Below are 17,132 nucleotides of genomic sequence, written 5' to 3'. Positions count from 1 at the left end.
GACCAGTTATTTGTACCTGGATGTCCCACAGTAACTCAGTATAATCCAAGAAAACACTTCTCTAACTTTCCATCTCTCCCACCCCCTCCTGCCTTACCCCTCTTGACCACCTTACCCTTGTGACTGCAATGCTTATGTGAACAAAAACACTCTTTCCCAGGATAAAAAGTATGGTTTGTTTGACTTTACCCATGCCCCTAACCTTCCACGGCCAAGCAGTGGTAAGTTTCTACAGATTCTACAGCCAGGCTGTGTCCCACTGATGTCTCTTTATTTTCATTCCTGCCTCCACCCTGGCTGAGTCTCTCCTGGATTGTTAAAAAGCCTTTTATCTGGTTTCCATGCTCCTGGCTTTTCCTATTTTTTAAAAAATATTCTACGGAGTATTTTCCCAGGTGCCGCAGTGGTAAAGAATCCACCTGCCCAAGAAGGAGATGCAAGAGACTTGGGTTCGATCCTTGGGTCGGGAAGATCCCCTGGGGTAGGAAATAGCAACCCACTCCAATATTCTTGCCTGGAAAATCCCATGGACAGAGGAGCCTGGCGGGCTACAGTTCATGGGGTCACAGAGTCGGACACGACAGACCACACACACACAAATATACTATTTTTTTTAAAGCACTGTTTATTTATTTATGGCTGCACTGGGTCTTCATTGCTGCATATGGGCTTTCTCTAGAGCGTGGGCTTAATATTTGTGACACACAAGCTTACCTGAACCTGTGTCCCCTGCATTGGTAGGTGGATTCTTAACCACTGGATCAACAAGGAGGTCCCTGACTTTTCCTCTTTTTTAATGCAGAGCTCCCAGCAGTTCTTTTTCTTGTCTGCAAAGTCTTCAAGGATTCACGCAAAAAAAAAAAAAAAAAAAGGATTCACGCTATCACCAGAATAAAATACAGAATCCCAACGTTGACATCTAAGGATTCATCAAAACAGGCCTGTCCTTTGCCACATATTCTATTTTTCATCAACACAGGCCATTTCCTTCTCCAGGGAATGAAGCATAAGATTGAGGCAAAAAGAGTTGATTTCCCATGGCTACATCTTCCAGGGCCTAGGACACAGCCTTGTATCGAATCGCAACAAAATGAAATAGAAAAAATAACAACTTAGAATGAGAAGCCCTGGTTACTAACTGTTAAACTTAGGTCACCTAATCTTTCTCAGCCTGTTTCCTTATCTGCTGTTTCCTTCCTCATGGCGTTTACTGTATATCAAGTATATATATATGTGAAAGTTTTGACAGATAGCAAAAATAACCTATATGAATTTATTTAGTCAATAATATTTATTCATTGAAAGGGAAACGGTTGAGGAGAATCACAGAGGGAACATGGGAAGCTTCAGGAATAAGAAAGCACAGTGGTAAGCACCGCTATAGAAGGCTTCTTCTAAGTTGCCTAAAGATTCTCCCCTTGAGTTGTACCTGGTCACATGGTGGAGACGTTATCTGGCCCAGTCCAAGCACGAGTGGGGCTAGGGACAGGAGTGTAAATGGAGGCCCCTTTACCAAATGCCACATACTTTCATAAAAACAAAACCACAAAATATGAACTATGGTTTTATACAACTGAAAGTTTCACCAAAGTCGACTGAATTTAATTAATTTTACATAAATTGGGGTATACCTTGATAAGACTAGCAATATAAAGTAATAAACAGAAACATAATTCTTCTTTTTAATAATTAAAAAAAATTTCTTTTTGACAGTTCTGAGTTTTCGTTGTTGCGTGGGCTTTTACCTAGTTACGGTGTGTGGGCACTGCAGCGGCTTTTCTTGTTGTGGAGCATGGGCTCTAGGGCACACCGGCTACAGTAAGTAGTTGTGGTATGTAAGCTCAATGGTTGTGGCTCATGGGCTTAGCTGCTTCTCAGCATACAGGATCTTCCTGGACCAGAGATAGAACCCATGAAGTCTCCTGAATTGGCAGGTGGATGTTTTACCACTAAGCCACCAGGGAAGTCCTCAGAAACATAATTCTTAAATTATCATACATTACATGAAATTATTTCTCTTGTTGCTCATTTTGGCAAAACCTCTAAAGATGTGTGTGTGAAAGTGGCTCAGCTGTGCTGAGCGACTCTTTGGAACCCCATGGACTACACAGCCCATGGAATTCTCCAGGCCAGAATACTGGAGTAGGCAGCCTTTCCCTTCTCCAGCTAATGATGTGTGGTAAGTGTAAAATACACATGGATTTTGAAGACTTGTTGTGAAAAAAAAAAAAAAAGCACATTTCTCATTGAAATATATATTATATACTGAAATGATAATATTTTGGATACATTGATAAATAAAATATATTATTAAAATTAATTTCACCAGACTTCCCTGGTGGTAGGGAACATGGGTCTGATCCAGGAAGATTCCACAAGCCACAGGGCAGCTAAGCCTGTGTGCCAAAACTACTGAAGCCTGAGCACTGCCAGTCAGTGCTTCCCAACGAGAGAAGCCACCGCAGTGAGAAGCCTCTGCTTGCGACAATTAGAAAAAGCCTACAAGCAACAGCCAAGACCCAGCAGAGCCACACATAAATACTTAAACAAATTAATCTCATCTATAGCTTTTACTTTTCAAGATACATGACAAAAAGTTTATTTATATTTTTAGCTTGCATTATATTTCTGTAGCATAGTGCTGACCTAAGGATTAAAAATTAAAATGAATTTGAAGTGTATGAAATCTGAATAACTCAAAAATTTCAACGAATGTAAAATATAAAAAATTTAAATTATTTTTCAAGTTTTCACAAATAATATTTCTTCTAAGACACTGAAAAATATTAAAGTTAAGGGCCTTCCTTGGCACCCTAGTGATTAGAACTCTGAGCCTCCACTGCAGGGGGTGAGGGTTCAGTCCTAGGTCGGGGAACTAAGATCCCACATCCTGTGTGGTGTGGCCAAAAAAATTAAAGTTTTTTTAAAATGGAAAAATATAAATCATAGAATTATGCACATCACAGATACATTTATGAAAATTTAAGAGTAATATGAGTCTTTTAATATTGAAAAAGTTCATTTCCTAAACTGTCATGTGCAATACTGTGAATATTTAAGAAAGAAAATTGATGATCTGCACTACTGGGAAACCATACTTGATTTTTCAGGAATCTGTTGTATCTCTACTATGGTATATTGATGGTAGAGAAAGCCTTGCCTTATCCTAATCACCAGAACTTGTGAACATGTTACTTTTTATGGCAAGAGAGAGTTTATAGGTATAATTATGGTAAGGATCATGAAATGGGGGGGATTATCTTTGTGGGCCCAGTGTAATCACAAAGGTTCATATGAGAAGAAGGCAGGAAGGTCAAGAGAGAAAAATAGATTGGAAGATGCTACATCACTGGCTTTACAGATGGAGAATAGGGCCATAGCCAAGAAATATACTTGGCCTCTAGAAATTAGAAAAAGGGGAGGAACCAGATTCTCTTCTAGAGCTTCTACAAGAAACAGAGACCTACTGACACCTCAATTTTAGGACTTCTGACATCCAGAACTGTAAGATAATAAACTTGTGTCGTTTTAAGCCATCAAGTTTGTGGTAATTTGTTATAGCTGCAATAGGAAACTAATACCTCTGCCATCTGAGAAGAAGGCTCCAACAATTATTATTTTTTAAATAGTTTCAATATGTTTATTTATGTATCTGGCCGCACTCTGTGGCATGTAGTATCTTAGTTTCCTGACTAGGGATTGAATCCCTGCCCCCTGCAGTGGAAGCGCAAAGTCCTAATCACTGGACTGCCAGGGAAGTCCTTAATTTGTTTTTTCTCTTAATAATAAAGTGGTCTGTTCCTCATATCCTCCCTGAATGCCAAAGCAGTCTTCCAACATAGAGGCATACAACCCACAACCTTCATTGCATTTGGTCGCAGTCCCCTTTTGTTTTGAGAACATAGGTTAACAGATGGAGAAGAGGGTTTCTAAAGGCTTGAATACAGTTAGTAATAAGAGTAGATATTTAGGGTTATGAGTGGGACTGGACTGGCACTAAATACAAGATACACAGTGACAAATATTCCTGTGAGTTCTTTAAATAATTTATTATTTTATGTGTTTGTGATATATGAGGCCCTGTGGCTCAGTGGTAAAGAATCTGCCTGCCAATGCAGGAGACATTGGCTCAACCTCTTGGTCGGGAAGATTCCCTGGCAACTCACTCCAGTATTCTTGCCTGGGAGCCTGGAGGGCTACAGTCATTGGGTTGCAAAAGAGTCAGACAGGACTTAATGACTAAAACAATAACAAAGTATAGGTTACAGACCAGGCACTTCTTGCTTGAAAGCAGGGTAAAACAAAGCAGGAAACAGTGAATCAGTTGTGTGTTTGTGTGCGTGCTGAGTCGCTTCAGTCATGTCCAACTCTTTGTGACCCTATGGACTATAGCCCACCAGGCTCCTCTGTCCATAGGATTCTCCAGGCCAGAATACTGGATTGGATTGCCATGCCCTTCTGCAGGCGATCTTCCCAACCCAGGGATCAAACCTGCACTGGCAGGAGGGTTCTTTACAACTAGTGTCACCTGTTTGCTCATTTAGTACTGATCTAATTAATTTCAAATCTAGAAGCAAAGGCATTGATAGAAGACTTCTTACTGATTAGATCACAGAATCTTGTAAAAGTTTTCAAACCAATAGTTTGATTATACTTTTTAAAAAACTTTCAATTTATTATTATTATTTTTGGCTGCACTGGGTCTTCATGGTGTCACTCAGGCTTCTAGTTGGGGTGGGTAGGCTTTGTTGCCCCGAAGCATGTGGGATCTTAGTTCCCCAATCGGGGATCAAACCCTCATTCCCTGACTTTCAAGGCAGATTCTTAACCACTGGATCACCAGGGAAGTCCCTTGATCATACTTAATGGAATAATTCTAGAGTTACTCCTTTAAAGTCTAAAACAAGGAAAGAATGCTCATTATTTTAAAAAATTTTTCTATAAATTCTAGCGACTGCAGTTAAGACAAGAAATAAGAGCTCTAGATATTTGAAAGAAGACAGAAGTATCAGTATTTGCAGATGACATGCTACATTACCTGAAAATACCAGAAAATTTTCTGAAAAATCACCTAGCATTAATAGATAAATTGTTAACTATGTATATCCCAGTTATAAAATAGCTACAAAATAAATGTACAAAAAATGACAGATTTTTCTATATAACATACAGTTAGAAAATATAATGGTTTTTAAAAAAACCCTCAAAAACATCCAGAGCCTATGTGAATAAAACCCTCAAACATTACCCAAAGACTTAAAAGAATATTTAGAGGAACATTCTGATTTGCATGGAAAAATGATTATTCCAATGTCTGTTTCCAATACCACCAAACAATTCTCAGTGGACACCACCAACAAATAATTCTGACACTATCTTCTAGGAGGTGGTGTTAGATTCCATAGTTTAAGGGCTCAGTTCCACAAGACTGCTCCCACTTCAGACACCAATTTCAAGTCCAGATTCTTCCTATGCTTCTGAGTGACCAGCTATAAATTGGAGGTTCTCATCACCTGCTCCTTTGATTCAATTACTTTACTACAGTGGGTCACAGAACTCAGGAGAACAATTTACTTATTAGATTACTAATTTATCACGAAAGATTTTAAAGGATAGGAATGAACAACCAGATGAAGAGATGGGAGGGACTTCCCTGTTTGCCCAGTGGTTATGACTACACCTTCCAGTGCAGGCGCATGGGTTCAATTCCTGGGTGGGGAGCTCAGATCTTACCTGCCTTGTGGCCAAAAAACCAAAACATAAAACAGAATTAATATGAACTTCCCTGTTCTACGGTAAATAAGAATCTGCCCGCCAATGCAAGGGACACAGATTTGATTTCTAGTCCAGGAAGATTCCACTTGCCTTGGAGCAACTAGGCCTTGTGCCGTAACTACAGAACTGCAGACACCTAGAGCCCACGCTCCACAATAAAAGAAGCTGCTACGAGAAGCCGAAGGACCACAACAGAGAAGAGCCAGAGCCCAGTGCAACTGGAGAAACCCTGAGCACGGCAGTGAAGACCCAGTGTGGCCAAAAGTAAACAGATAAAAATATATAATAACAATAAAACAAAAGTGCCCTACTACCAACAACAACAAAAAAGAGAGAGAGATGCATGGGACAATGTTTAGAAGGGTCCAGAACACCGTAATTTTTGTCCCCATGGAATATGGCATATGCTACCCTCCTGGCAAGGAGAAAATTCTGATTAACCAAACTGAAAGCTTTCCAAATCTCATCTTTTTGGACTTTTTTTTTTTTTAATTTTGATATTTATTTATCTATTTGACGTGAACTCTTAGCATGTGGGATCTATTTCCCTGACCAGGGATCAAACCCAGGACCCCAGCTTTGGGAGTCTGTAGTCTTAGCCACTGGACCACCAGGGAAGTCCCCCTTTTGGACTTTTTATGGAGGCTTCATTACATAGGTATGATTGACTAAATCATTGGTCTTTGGTGACTGATTTAACCTCCAGCCCCTCCTCTCCCCTTCTGGGTGACTGGGACTGAAAGTTCCAACCCTCTCATCACATGGTTTGTTCCTCTGGCAACCAGCCCTCATCTTTACCTTTCCAGAAGTCACCTCATTAACATAAACTCCAGTGTGGTTCAAAGGGGATTGTTATGCATATCAAGACACCTTTTTTGCTCTTATTACTTGAAAGTGTTTCTTCTTTTTAATAATTTTTTTTTTAAATTTAGTTTTGTTTGTGCTGGGTCTTCATTGCTGCACAGACTTTGGCTAGTTGCGCTGACCAGGGGGCATTCTCTTCTTGTGGTGTACAGGCTTCTCATTGTAGCCGCTTCTCTTGTTGCGGAGCATGGGCTCCACAGCTCACAGGCTTCATTGCTGCACAGGCAGCAAAGTAGTTGTGGCACATGGGCTCAGCAGTTGTGGCTCCCGGGCTCTAGAGCACAGGCTCAATAGTTGTGGCACACAGGCTTAGCTGTTCTGTGGTATGTGGGACCTTCCCGGAACAGGGATCAAACCCACGTCTCCTGCATTGGCAGGTGGATTCTTTACCACTGAGCCACCAGAGAAGCCCTGCTCTTATCATTTAGAAATTCCAACGGTTTTAGAAATGGGATGAAGACAAAATATACTTTTTTATTATAATAAATCACAATATCCCAATTATAAAGATGTCAATTTTTCCCCGTGGGAAACTGAAAAATGGTCCCCTCAGGTGGTAAAGCATCTGCTCACAATGCAGGAGCCCTGGGTTCAATCCCTGGATGCAAATAGTTGGACAAGTAATTAGGAGCAATCAAAGTATCCTCAAAGTCAAGGAAGGCCAGTAGCCACCAGAAACTAGAAGAGGCAATGAATGGATTCTCCCCTCCAGCCTCCAGATGGAGTGTGGCATTGCTGACACCTTGAGTTCAACTCAGTGACACAGATTTCAGACTTCTGGCCTTCAGAACTACAATAATTCATTTCTGTTGTTAAGTCATAAAGTCTGGTCATTTGTTATAGCAGCCATAGGAAACAAAAACATCCCCAAAAGGATGTTTAAATTAAATACAATTCATTTTTTCATCCAATTCTACTTTTCTAGAATCTGTAAAAATTATTCTAACATTTTGAGAAAAATAAGAAAATTAAAATGGCCAAAACATTCTTGGAAAAAAAAAAGTAATGAAGAAGGACTTATACCAGTAGATATTTAAGTGTGCTTTAATGAAATTGTGATTACTACACAAGAACAGTCAATCTACAGAATAGAATAAAATCTAAAATCAATTCTATCTATGCTTATGTAAAGATTTAGAATATGATTAAGATAGCATTTCAAACAGGTGGGGTAAGTGTGGCTTATTCAATAAAGGATGTCAGGCAAGTTGCTAATTAACCATTTGTAAAAAAATAATAATAATTTATATTACTTACCTCATATCATTAATCACCATTAATTCTAGAGAGATTAAATATTTATGTATAAGTAAATTCTCTACCCAGAGAGAATTTTAATTTTTTTTGAGAATTTTTAATAAATTATAAATTATTGTAAATCCAAAGGATGACATACTAGGCAGTCATTAAAAACAATGAGAAAAATATTTTATGACGTGGAGAGATGATTGCAAGCACCGTTAATTGAAGAAGGCAGGTTATAAAAAAGTATGCACTGCACTATTCCATTCAGAATTTTATACTATATGCACGTTTGGTTAGAGATATAACTCAAAAGACAGATCAAAACATATCAGTAATTTTTTTCAGTGGTACAATTATGTGCTGAGTCACTTCAGTCATGTCCAACTCTTTGTGACCCTATGAACTTGTAGCCTGCCAGGCTCCTCTGCCCAAAGGATTCTGCAGGCAAGAATACTGGAGTGGGTTGCCACATCCTCTTCCAGTGGATCTTCTTCCTTCCAACCCAGGGTTCAAACCCACATCGCTTATGTCTCCTGAATTGGCAGGCAGGTTCTTTACCGCTAGCGCCACTAAAGGCTATCTATATTTTCCTCTTTTTACTTATCTGGATTTTAAAAAATAATAAATATACACTGGTTCTGAAAAAAAATATTTAAATTTCTGTGATTAACTATGAGTAATCAAAGTATCTTCTTTTTCAAGATAAAATTCTAACATGCTTGGTTGCCAGGTATAATATATTGGTTTCACTGGGTACCTACTATTTCTCAAGTTCTTTATATGTTACTTAATCTTTCACAATAATGTTATGAGACAGATAATAAAAGTATAAAATAATCCCCACTTTACAAATGAGGCAATGAAGGCCTAAAGTCAAGCATCAGACTAGGATTTGAAGTCACATCTGTTTTTAAGGTCCATGCCCTTATTCATAATACCAAAACACTGGAAATAACCTAAACCTCCTTCAGGGGAACCAGATAAATTACATTACACTCATATAGTATAAAACTCTGCAGCCGCAAAAATAAAACTGAGAATGCTCTCTGTACATGTAGAAGGAAATGTTTCCAAGATATAGTGTTAAGTGGGGGTGGAGGATGGGGAACCCAACAAGGTGCAAAAGGTTTGTATAGCATGGCACCATTTGTTAGAACGGAGTAAAGAAGAATATATATTTTAGCTTGTATATGCATATAAGGCTTCTCAGGTGGCTCAGTGGTAAAGAATCTGCCTGCCAATGCAGGAGACACAGGTTCAATCTCTGGGTTGGGAATATCTCCTGGAGTAGGAAATGGTAAGTCACTCCAGTCAGTATCCAGTATTCTTGCCTGGAAAATTCCATGGACCAAGGATCCTGGCAGGCCATGGTCCATGGGGTTGCAAAGAGTCAGACATGGCTGAGGGACTGAGTATGCACACACATGCACAGAAACATCACGAGTGGGATAAACAAAACCTAGTAACAGAGTTTTCTATTTAGGATGGGGGAAATGGGCAGATGGGGTCAGGAACAGGAGAGAGACTTTTCGTTCAGTCAGCTCAGTTGCTCAGTCCTGCCAACTTTTCGTTACATACCTTTTTATACTATTTTAGTTTTGAGCAATGTATATGAATTATCAATTCAAAAAAGTAAATACACATAAACATTTTAAAAGCAAAATAAAATAAAACAAAACTTTCTCCTTTCTACTCTTTCACATGCTTTAGATGTCTTTGGAAGGCAGTCTGCATCCGCTTTTTAATGAGACACACGGGGTAGAAGGCCTCAGGATTCCTCCAGTGGCTGGAACAACAGCGTCAGCACAGAGATCAGGAAGACGGCCCAGCCTGCAAGCAGTGCCAGGCCAAGCACGCCCTCTTTCCTTACTCCTAACTTAGAAAAACAAAACCAACACAAAGCCACTCATCAGCATTTCTGTAACCAGCTGTTAACCAACCCTCATCCTGCCCTTTCCTCTTTCTTTTCTTCCTTTTTCCAGAAAAACCTGGAAAGCTCTGCAAAGCTTTACAAAATGACTTACTTGCTCTGGCTGCCTTGTTTTCCTTCTCTCCTTTGGCCTGTGTCATCCTCTGAGGCAACGACCGCAGTCTGACTTCCTGCCAGCTGGCCTGCTGGGTTCATTTCAGTGTCTTAAAAAACAAAAACAAAAACACAACTGTATTTTCCTAAACCTACAAACCTCAAGTTAGGGGTCATTTTGTCCAGCTTCATCCAAAGTAGAACATCTCAGTTATAAAAATTTAGCTGAGTAAATGTTATTTGGTTTTAAACACAATCCCTTGGTTTCACTTTGTCTATCCAATCAACTTGGAGTGACAACTCTCATAAAATATCTGCTCGTGCTAAGAATCCCATGGGGCAGGGCTAATTGTGTGTTGAGTTTAGCAGAGCAGACAGCCCCAGTAAATTTCCATTTAGTAATTCAGTGACTGTCAATTGACACCTAATATGTATCCATGGCTGTCTGAGGCCCTGTGCTGGGGACAAAAACAAATGTGAGACCCAGCTCTGGCCCTCAATCTCTAATCCCTCGTTAGGACATCTTCGGCTCATAAATGTGTCTGGACTCATTCGTTTTGTTCTTTTAAATCCATTTGCAAGGTATCAGCTATATCACTAAGTTGTGAACATTTTCATGGTTAGCCATGTTCAGAAATATGATTTACAGGGATGGCTTTCTCTAGCTTCTCCCTTTTTAAAGACTTTTGAGAAATAGCTTTTACGTTATAAAGATCATAGCAAGAGTTCAAACTCTGGGTAATGTAATCCACACAAGACTCACTAACCTTTTAGGGTGTTAATCAGTTATAACAGTGTCATAGTGTTCAGCTTTCAGTAGCGAGAATTCCTTGGCTAATATGCAGGAAATTTGAGATTTATGCCAGGCGCGTTCAATGAAAGGTTCTGCTCAAATCAAATGTGAGTCAAAAAGCAAGTCATTCTCAGCAACGTTGAGCTTGGCAGGGAATCAGGCGTCTAGAACCACATAACCCGCCCCGGCCCCGCAGAGTACTGGGCTGGAACACTGTCATTTAGCGAGTGCTGCTAAGGAACACAGAGCAGAAGGCACCACAGAGACTGTAGGCCCACATGTATTACATATGTACAGCATCCCCAGGAATGACACCATGAGATTCATCTGCTCTGGCTTATTCGCAGGGGAAACCCCCACCAGTTTGAGGATAATGAACACCACAGACCGAAAGAAGTAGCCAGAAGCTACTGCACCATTGTGCCTTTCACAGATCCATACAAAACACAGCGGCAGGAAGGAGTGTTGCCTTTCTCAGGTTTCCTGTCAGGACATCCTGGCTTGAAACACGGTTTTGTCACTGAAAAATCTGAGCTAGTCTACAGATGGGAGACTGCCAGATTGTGTCCTTGAGAATCTCAGAAAATCGGTCGGTTTGCAAGAGTTCACAAGTAGGTATGAAAATCACCTATCTCCATTAATAACTGGTAGATTATCTTCCAGGCAAAGAGAGGGCATGAACCAATTCAAGGAATAGGGTCTGGGGAAGACTCCACGTACACAATCGAAGCAGACAAGGTCTTTTTATTTTTCGGCAAGGCTGTGCGGCTTCCAGGATCTTAGTTCCCCAGTTCAGTTCAGTTGCTCAGTTGTGTCCGACTCTTTGAGACCCCATGAACTACAGCACGCCAGGCCTCCCTGTCCATCACCAACTCCCAGAGCCTACCCAAACTCATGTCCACTGAGTCGGTGATGCCATCCAACCATCTCATCTCATCATCTGTCGTCCCCTTCTCCTCCTGCCCTCAACCTTTCCCAGCATCAGGGTCTTTTCCAATGAGTCAGCTCTTTGCATGAGGTGGAAAAAGTATTGGAGTTTCAGCTTCAACATCAGTCCTTCCAATGAACATCCAGGACTGATCTCCTTTAGGATGGACTGGTTGGATCTCCTTGCAGTCCAAGGGACTCTCAAGAGTCTTCTCCAACACCACAGTTCAAAAGCATCAATTCTTCGGCGCTCAGCTTTCTTTATAGTCCAACTCTTACATCCATACATGACTACTTGAAAAACCACAGCCTTGACTAGACAGACCTTTGTTGGCAAAGTAATGTCTCTGCTTTTTAATATGCTGTCTAGGTTGGTCATAACTTTCCTTCCAAGGAGTAAGCATCTTTTAATTTCATGGCTCCAGTCACCATCTGCAGTGATTCTGGACCCCAAAAAAGTAAAGTCAGCCACTGTTTCTCCATCTATTTGCCATGAACCAGGGATCAAACCTGTGCCTCCTGCAGTGGAAGTGCGGAGTCCTAACCACTGAACCATCATGGAATTCCCAGAGCCCTGTCTTACAACAGCCTTGGACCAAATTTACAACAAGATTTAACAAACTTCAGGTATAAGCATTATCATATAAGATGGTAGGCACTGCTTCACTTGTGACTCTGAAGATCACCTGTGAATTCCCCATTGCCCCATGGGTTTGCTACCCTCATTAAACAGTTCAGTTCAGCAAAACAGTATAAGGCTATATCTTGAACACGATAAGCCATCTCTCTGGGAGAACCACAAGATAAAAGTTGTCTAGTCGGTAAGTGATGTCCAACTCTTTCGCAACCCATGGACTGTAACCCGCCAGGCTCGTCTGTCATGGGATTTCCCATGCAATGATACAGGAATGGGTTGCCATTTTCTTTTCCAGGGGATCTTCCTGACCCAGGGATAGAAGCTGCATCTCACGCACTGGCCAGCAGATTCTTTACCACTGACCCACCAGGGAAGCCTGCAAGATAAAAAGAGGATCCATTAAAAGAAGAGGAGACTGTAAGCCAAGGTCCTGTTCTCCAGGTTTGTCATGGCAAACTCTATATCAGAGCACTCATCTGTTAATCCATCTATTCATTTACTCATTCAACAAACATTTATAGAATACCTCTGAGGTTTTAAGCACTATGCTAGGGGGTCTGAGAACACAAAGGCAAATAAGACCCAGTTCTCTGCCTTTCAGAAGTTCACCACTGGAGATGGAGAACCAAGAAGATCAAGTACAGTAAAGCACTGTGTGGATGTTGAGTGTGACTGCCCTTCTTGTTGTGTGCCTGCCTTGTCTCAAACATGGTGGCACACAGAGAGTTAGGGAAGAGTGGCCAGGGAAGAGTGATGCCTGAGCCACACACCTGAAGAGTAAATAGAACCAGGTCAGGGGAAGTGGGGAAGGAAAGAATGTTCAGGCAGTGATAGCATCATGGGCAAAGATACAGAGGAGAGAGAGAAGCCATGGTCATGTGGATTGAGAATAGAGGGCGGGAAAAGTGGGGTGGAAGAGATGAGGATGGATGGGGAAATTAGAATCAGGTGACTGAGGCCCTCAATGTCATGCTAAGGCAGGAGCTGGTCTCCCTTTGTGTCCCCCAGGGGTTGGAGACACTGGCACATATTCAGTTCAGTTCAGTCATTCAGTCGTGTCCGACTCTTTGTGACCCCATGAATCACAGCACGCCAGGCCTCCCTGTCCATCACCAACTCCTGGAGTTCACTCAAACTCATGTCCATTGAGTTGGTGATGCCATCCAGCCATCTCATTCTCTGTCGTCCCCTTCTCCTCCAGCCCCCAATCCTTCCCAGCATCACAGTCTTTTCCAGTGAATCAACTTGTCACATGAGGTGGCCAAAGTACTGGAGTTTCAGCTTTAGCATCAGTCCTTCCAATGAACACCCAGGATTGATCTCCTTTAGAATGGACTGGTTGGATCTCCTTGCAGTCCAAGGGACTCTCAAGAGTTTTCTCCAACACCACAGTTCAAAAGCATCAATTCTTCAGCAATCAGCTTTATTCACAGTCCAACTCTCACATACATACATGACCATGGGAAAAATCACAGCCTTGACTAGACGGACCTTTGTTGGCAAAGTAATGTCTCTGCTTTTTAATATACTATCTAGGTTGGTCATAACTTTCCTTCCAAGGAGTAAGCGTCTTTTAATTCCATGGCGGCAATCAGTATCCGCAGTGATTTTGGAGCCCAAAAAAATAAAGTCTGACACTGTTTCCGCGGTTTTCCCATCTATTTGCCATGAAGTGATGGGACCAGATGCCATAATCTTTGTTTTCTGAATGTTGAGCTTCAAGCCAACCTTTTCACTCTCCTCTTTCACTTTCCTCAAGAGGCTTTTGAGTTCCTCTTCACTTTCTGCCACAAGGGTGGTGTCATCTGCATATCTGAGGTTATTGATATTTCTCCCGGCAATCTTGATTCCAGCTTGTGCTTCTTCCAGCCCAGCGTTCCTCATGATGTACTCTGCATACAAGTTAAATAAGCAAGGTGACAACATACAACCTTGACGTAATCCTTTTACTATTTGGAACCAGTCTGTTGTTCCAGGTACAGTTCTGACTGTTCTGACCTGCATACAGGTTCCTCAAGAGGTCGTTCAGGTGGTCTGGTATTCCCATCTCTTTCAGAATTTTCCACAGTTTACTGTGATCGACACAGTCAAAGGCTTTGGCATAGTCAATGAAGCAGAAATAGATGTTTTTCTGGAATTCTCTTGCTTTCTCCATGATCCAGCAGATGTTGGCAATTTGATCTCTGGTGCCTCTGCCTTTTCTAAAACCTGCTTGAACATCTGGGAGTTCACGGTTCACATATTGCTGAAGCCTGGCTTGGAGAATTTTGAGCATGACTTTACTAGCGTGTGAGATGAGTGCAATTGTGCGGTCATTTGAGCATTCTTTGGCATTGCCTTTCTTTGGGATTGGAATGAAGACTGACCTTTTGCATTCCTGTGGCCACTGCTGAGTTTTCCAAATTTGCTGGCATATTGAGTGCAGCACTTTCACAGCATCATCTTTCAAGATTTGAAATAGCTCAACTGGAATTCCATCACCTCCACTAGCTTTGTTCATAGTGATGCTTTTCTAAGGCCCACTTGACTTCACATTCCAAGATGTCTGGCTCTAGGTGAGTGATCACATTATCGTGATTATCTTGGTTGTGAAGATCTTTTTTGTACAGTTCTTCTGTGTATTCTTGCCACCTCTTCTTAATATCTTCTGCTTCTGTTAGGTCCATACCATTTCTGTCCTTTATCGAGCCCATCTTTGCATGAAATGTTTCCTTAGAATCTCTAATTTTCTTGAAGAGATCTCTTGTTTTTCCTATTCTGTTGTTTTCCTCTATTTCTTTGCATTTCTGGTACATATTAGTTGCCAATAAATATCTGAAGAAAATGAGGTGCCACTGATGGGTTTTAAGCAGGGGAGTAACATGACCAGGGCTGCACAGGAGATAGGCATATTTGGGGAAGACTTGAAAAGGCTTAAAGCGCATGCAGGAAGACAAGATGACCTTAATGACTTGCAGTCATTGAGGTAAGAGATGAAGATGGGCTGAACTAAGGTAGTGCCAGTGGGAGTGGAAAGAAGTGAGTGCACATAGGATCAGTACCTCAGACAGGAGAGGGGGCTGCCATTTTTAGGTCAAACAGTATGCTTGATGTTTATCATGTCTCATGGGCAAAGCCTGACCACATGCAGAAATTATTGGCCAACCTGAAGATTCTTCAAAACCACAGACTGAGACTATAAAGCTGGTGGTCTCCACTGCCCATTACTGTCTGGGCAAGATGCCACTTTCAGGTCCCCACAGAATTTCTCTTGTGCTTATTCCCATTGCCTCTTCTGTGGCAGAGGAAGCAAAATAGGAAAACACTGTTCAGAAAAGGATGACACTCAACTATCTCTAAGTGACCAATCTCTGTCCAAATGAACAGGTTGGGTTAAGATGAAGGGGCCCCAACCTCTTCACAGAATGTCAGAGGGAACAACAGAGATCAATTCAAGTCCTTTGTGCACAGAAAGGAAGCCAGAACTCCAAGAGGGAGAGAGACTTGCCCAAGGACAGACCTAGAGAGAAATAGGAGAACAGGGAGGGACAGCCAAGAACACAAGTGTGATCTCTACTCCCCACCCCCACCCCTCAATTAGGAAGTCCTTTAAAGTTCCTGGAACCTTATCCTTCGGAGAAGGCACTGGTGACCCACTCCATTACTCTTGCCTGGAAACTCCCATGGACGGAGGAGCCTGGGGGGCTGCCGTCTATGGGGTCGCAGAGAGTCGGACATGACTGAGCGACTTCACTTCACTTCACCCCACATTAGAGGCGGGAGCAGCAGCTGCGCTTTGCGGAAGCAGCTGTGAAGAGAGACCCCACGTCCAAGGTAAGAGAAACACAAGTAAGACGGTAGGCACTTAGAGAGGGCATCAGAGGGCAGACACACTGAAACCATAATCACAGACAACTAGCCAATCTGATCACATGGACCACAGCCTTGTCTAACTCAGTGAAACTAAGCCATGCCGTGTGGGGCCACCCAAGATGGCGGGGTCATGGTGGAGAGGTCTGACAGAATGTGGTCCACTGGAGAAGGGAATGGCAAACCACTTCAGTATTCTTGCCTTGAGAACCCCATGAACGGTATGAAAAGGCAAAAAGATAGGATACTGAAAGAGGAACTCCCCAGGTCGGTAGGTGTCCAAGATGCTACTGGAGATCAGTGGAGAAATAACTCCAGAAAGAATGAAGAGATGAAGCCAAAGCAAAAACAACACCCAGTTGTGAATGGGACTGGTGATGGAAGCAGGGTTTGATGCTGTAAAGAGCAATATTGCATAGGAACCTGGAATGTTAGGTCCATGAATCAGGGCAAATTGGAAGTGGTCAAACAGATGACAAGAGTGAACATCAACATTCTAGGAATCAGTGAACTAAGATGGACTGGAATGGGTGAATTTAACTCAGATGACCATTATATCTATAACTGTGGGCAGGAATCCCTTAGAAGAAATGGAGTAGCCATTATGGTCAACAAAAGAGTCCGAAATGCAGTACTTGGATGCAGTCTCAAAAACGACAGAATGATCTCTGTTCGTTTCCAAGGCAAACCATTCAATAAGTCTATGCCCCGACCAGCAATGCTGAAGAAGCTGAAGACCTACAAGACCTTCTAGAACTAACACCGAAAAAAGATGTCTGTTTCATTATAGGGGACTGGAATGCAAAAGTAGGAAGTCAAGAAACACCTGGAGTAACAGGCAAATTTGGCCTTGGAGTACAGAATGAAGCAGGGCAAAGGCTAATAGAATTCTGCCAAGAGAACGCACTGGTCATAGCAAACACCCTCTTCCAACAACACAAGAGAAGACTCTACATATAGACATCACCAGATGGTCAACACCGAAATCATACTAATTATATTCTTTGCAGCCAAAGATG

At 41.8% G+C, this 17,132-nt stretch overlaps 1 long non-coding RNA gene across 2 annotated transcripts; it reads right to left on the bottom strand.

Moving 5' to 3' along the window:
• Positions 1-605: 605 nt before the first annotated feature.
• LOC148776126 (uncharacterized) lies at positions 606-13,871 on the bottom strand. Of its 2 annotated transcripts, XR_016038558.1 has the most exons (3): positions 10,675-13,871; positions 9,909-10,017; positions 606-836 (listed from the first exon to the last, which is right to left on the bottom strand). It is a non-coding gene; the product is annotated as an uncharacterized LOC148776126 (long non-coding RNA). The 2 variants fall into 2 exon arrangements; XR_016038557.1 differs by having other exon boundaries at positions 9,909-13,871.
• Between the last annotated feature and the right edge of the window lie 3,261 nt (positions 13,872-17,132).

The sequence above is a fragment of the Moschus berezovskii genome, chromosome 11, assembly GCF_049115385.1.
Source record: "Moschus berezovskii isolate FMDL1 chromosome 11, NW_MosBer_1.0, whole genome shotgun sequence".
Classification (NCBI taxonomy): domain Eukaryota; kingdom Metazoa; phylum Chordata; class Mammalia; order Artiodactyla; family Moschidae; genus Moschus; species Moschus berezovskii.
The sequence above is the reverse complement of the archived record's forward strand: the minus strand, read 5'-3'. Positions and strand labels throughout refer to the sequence as shown.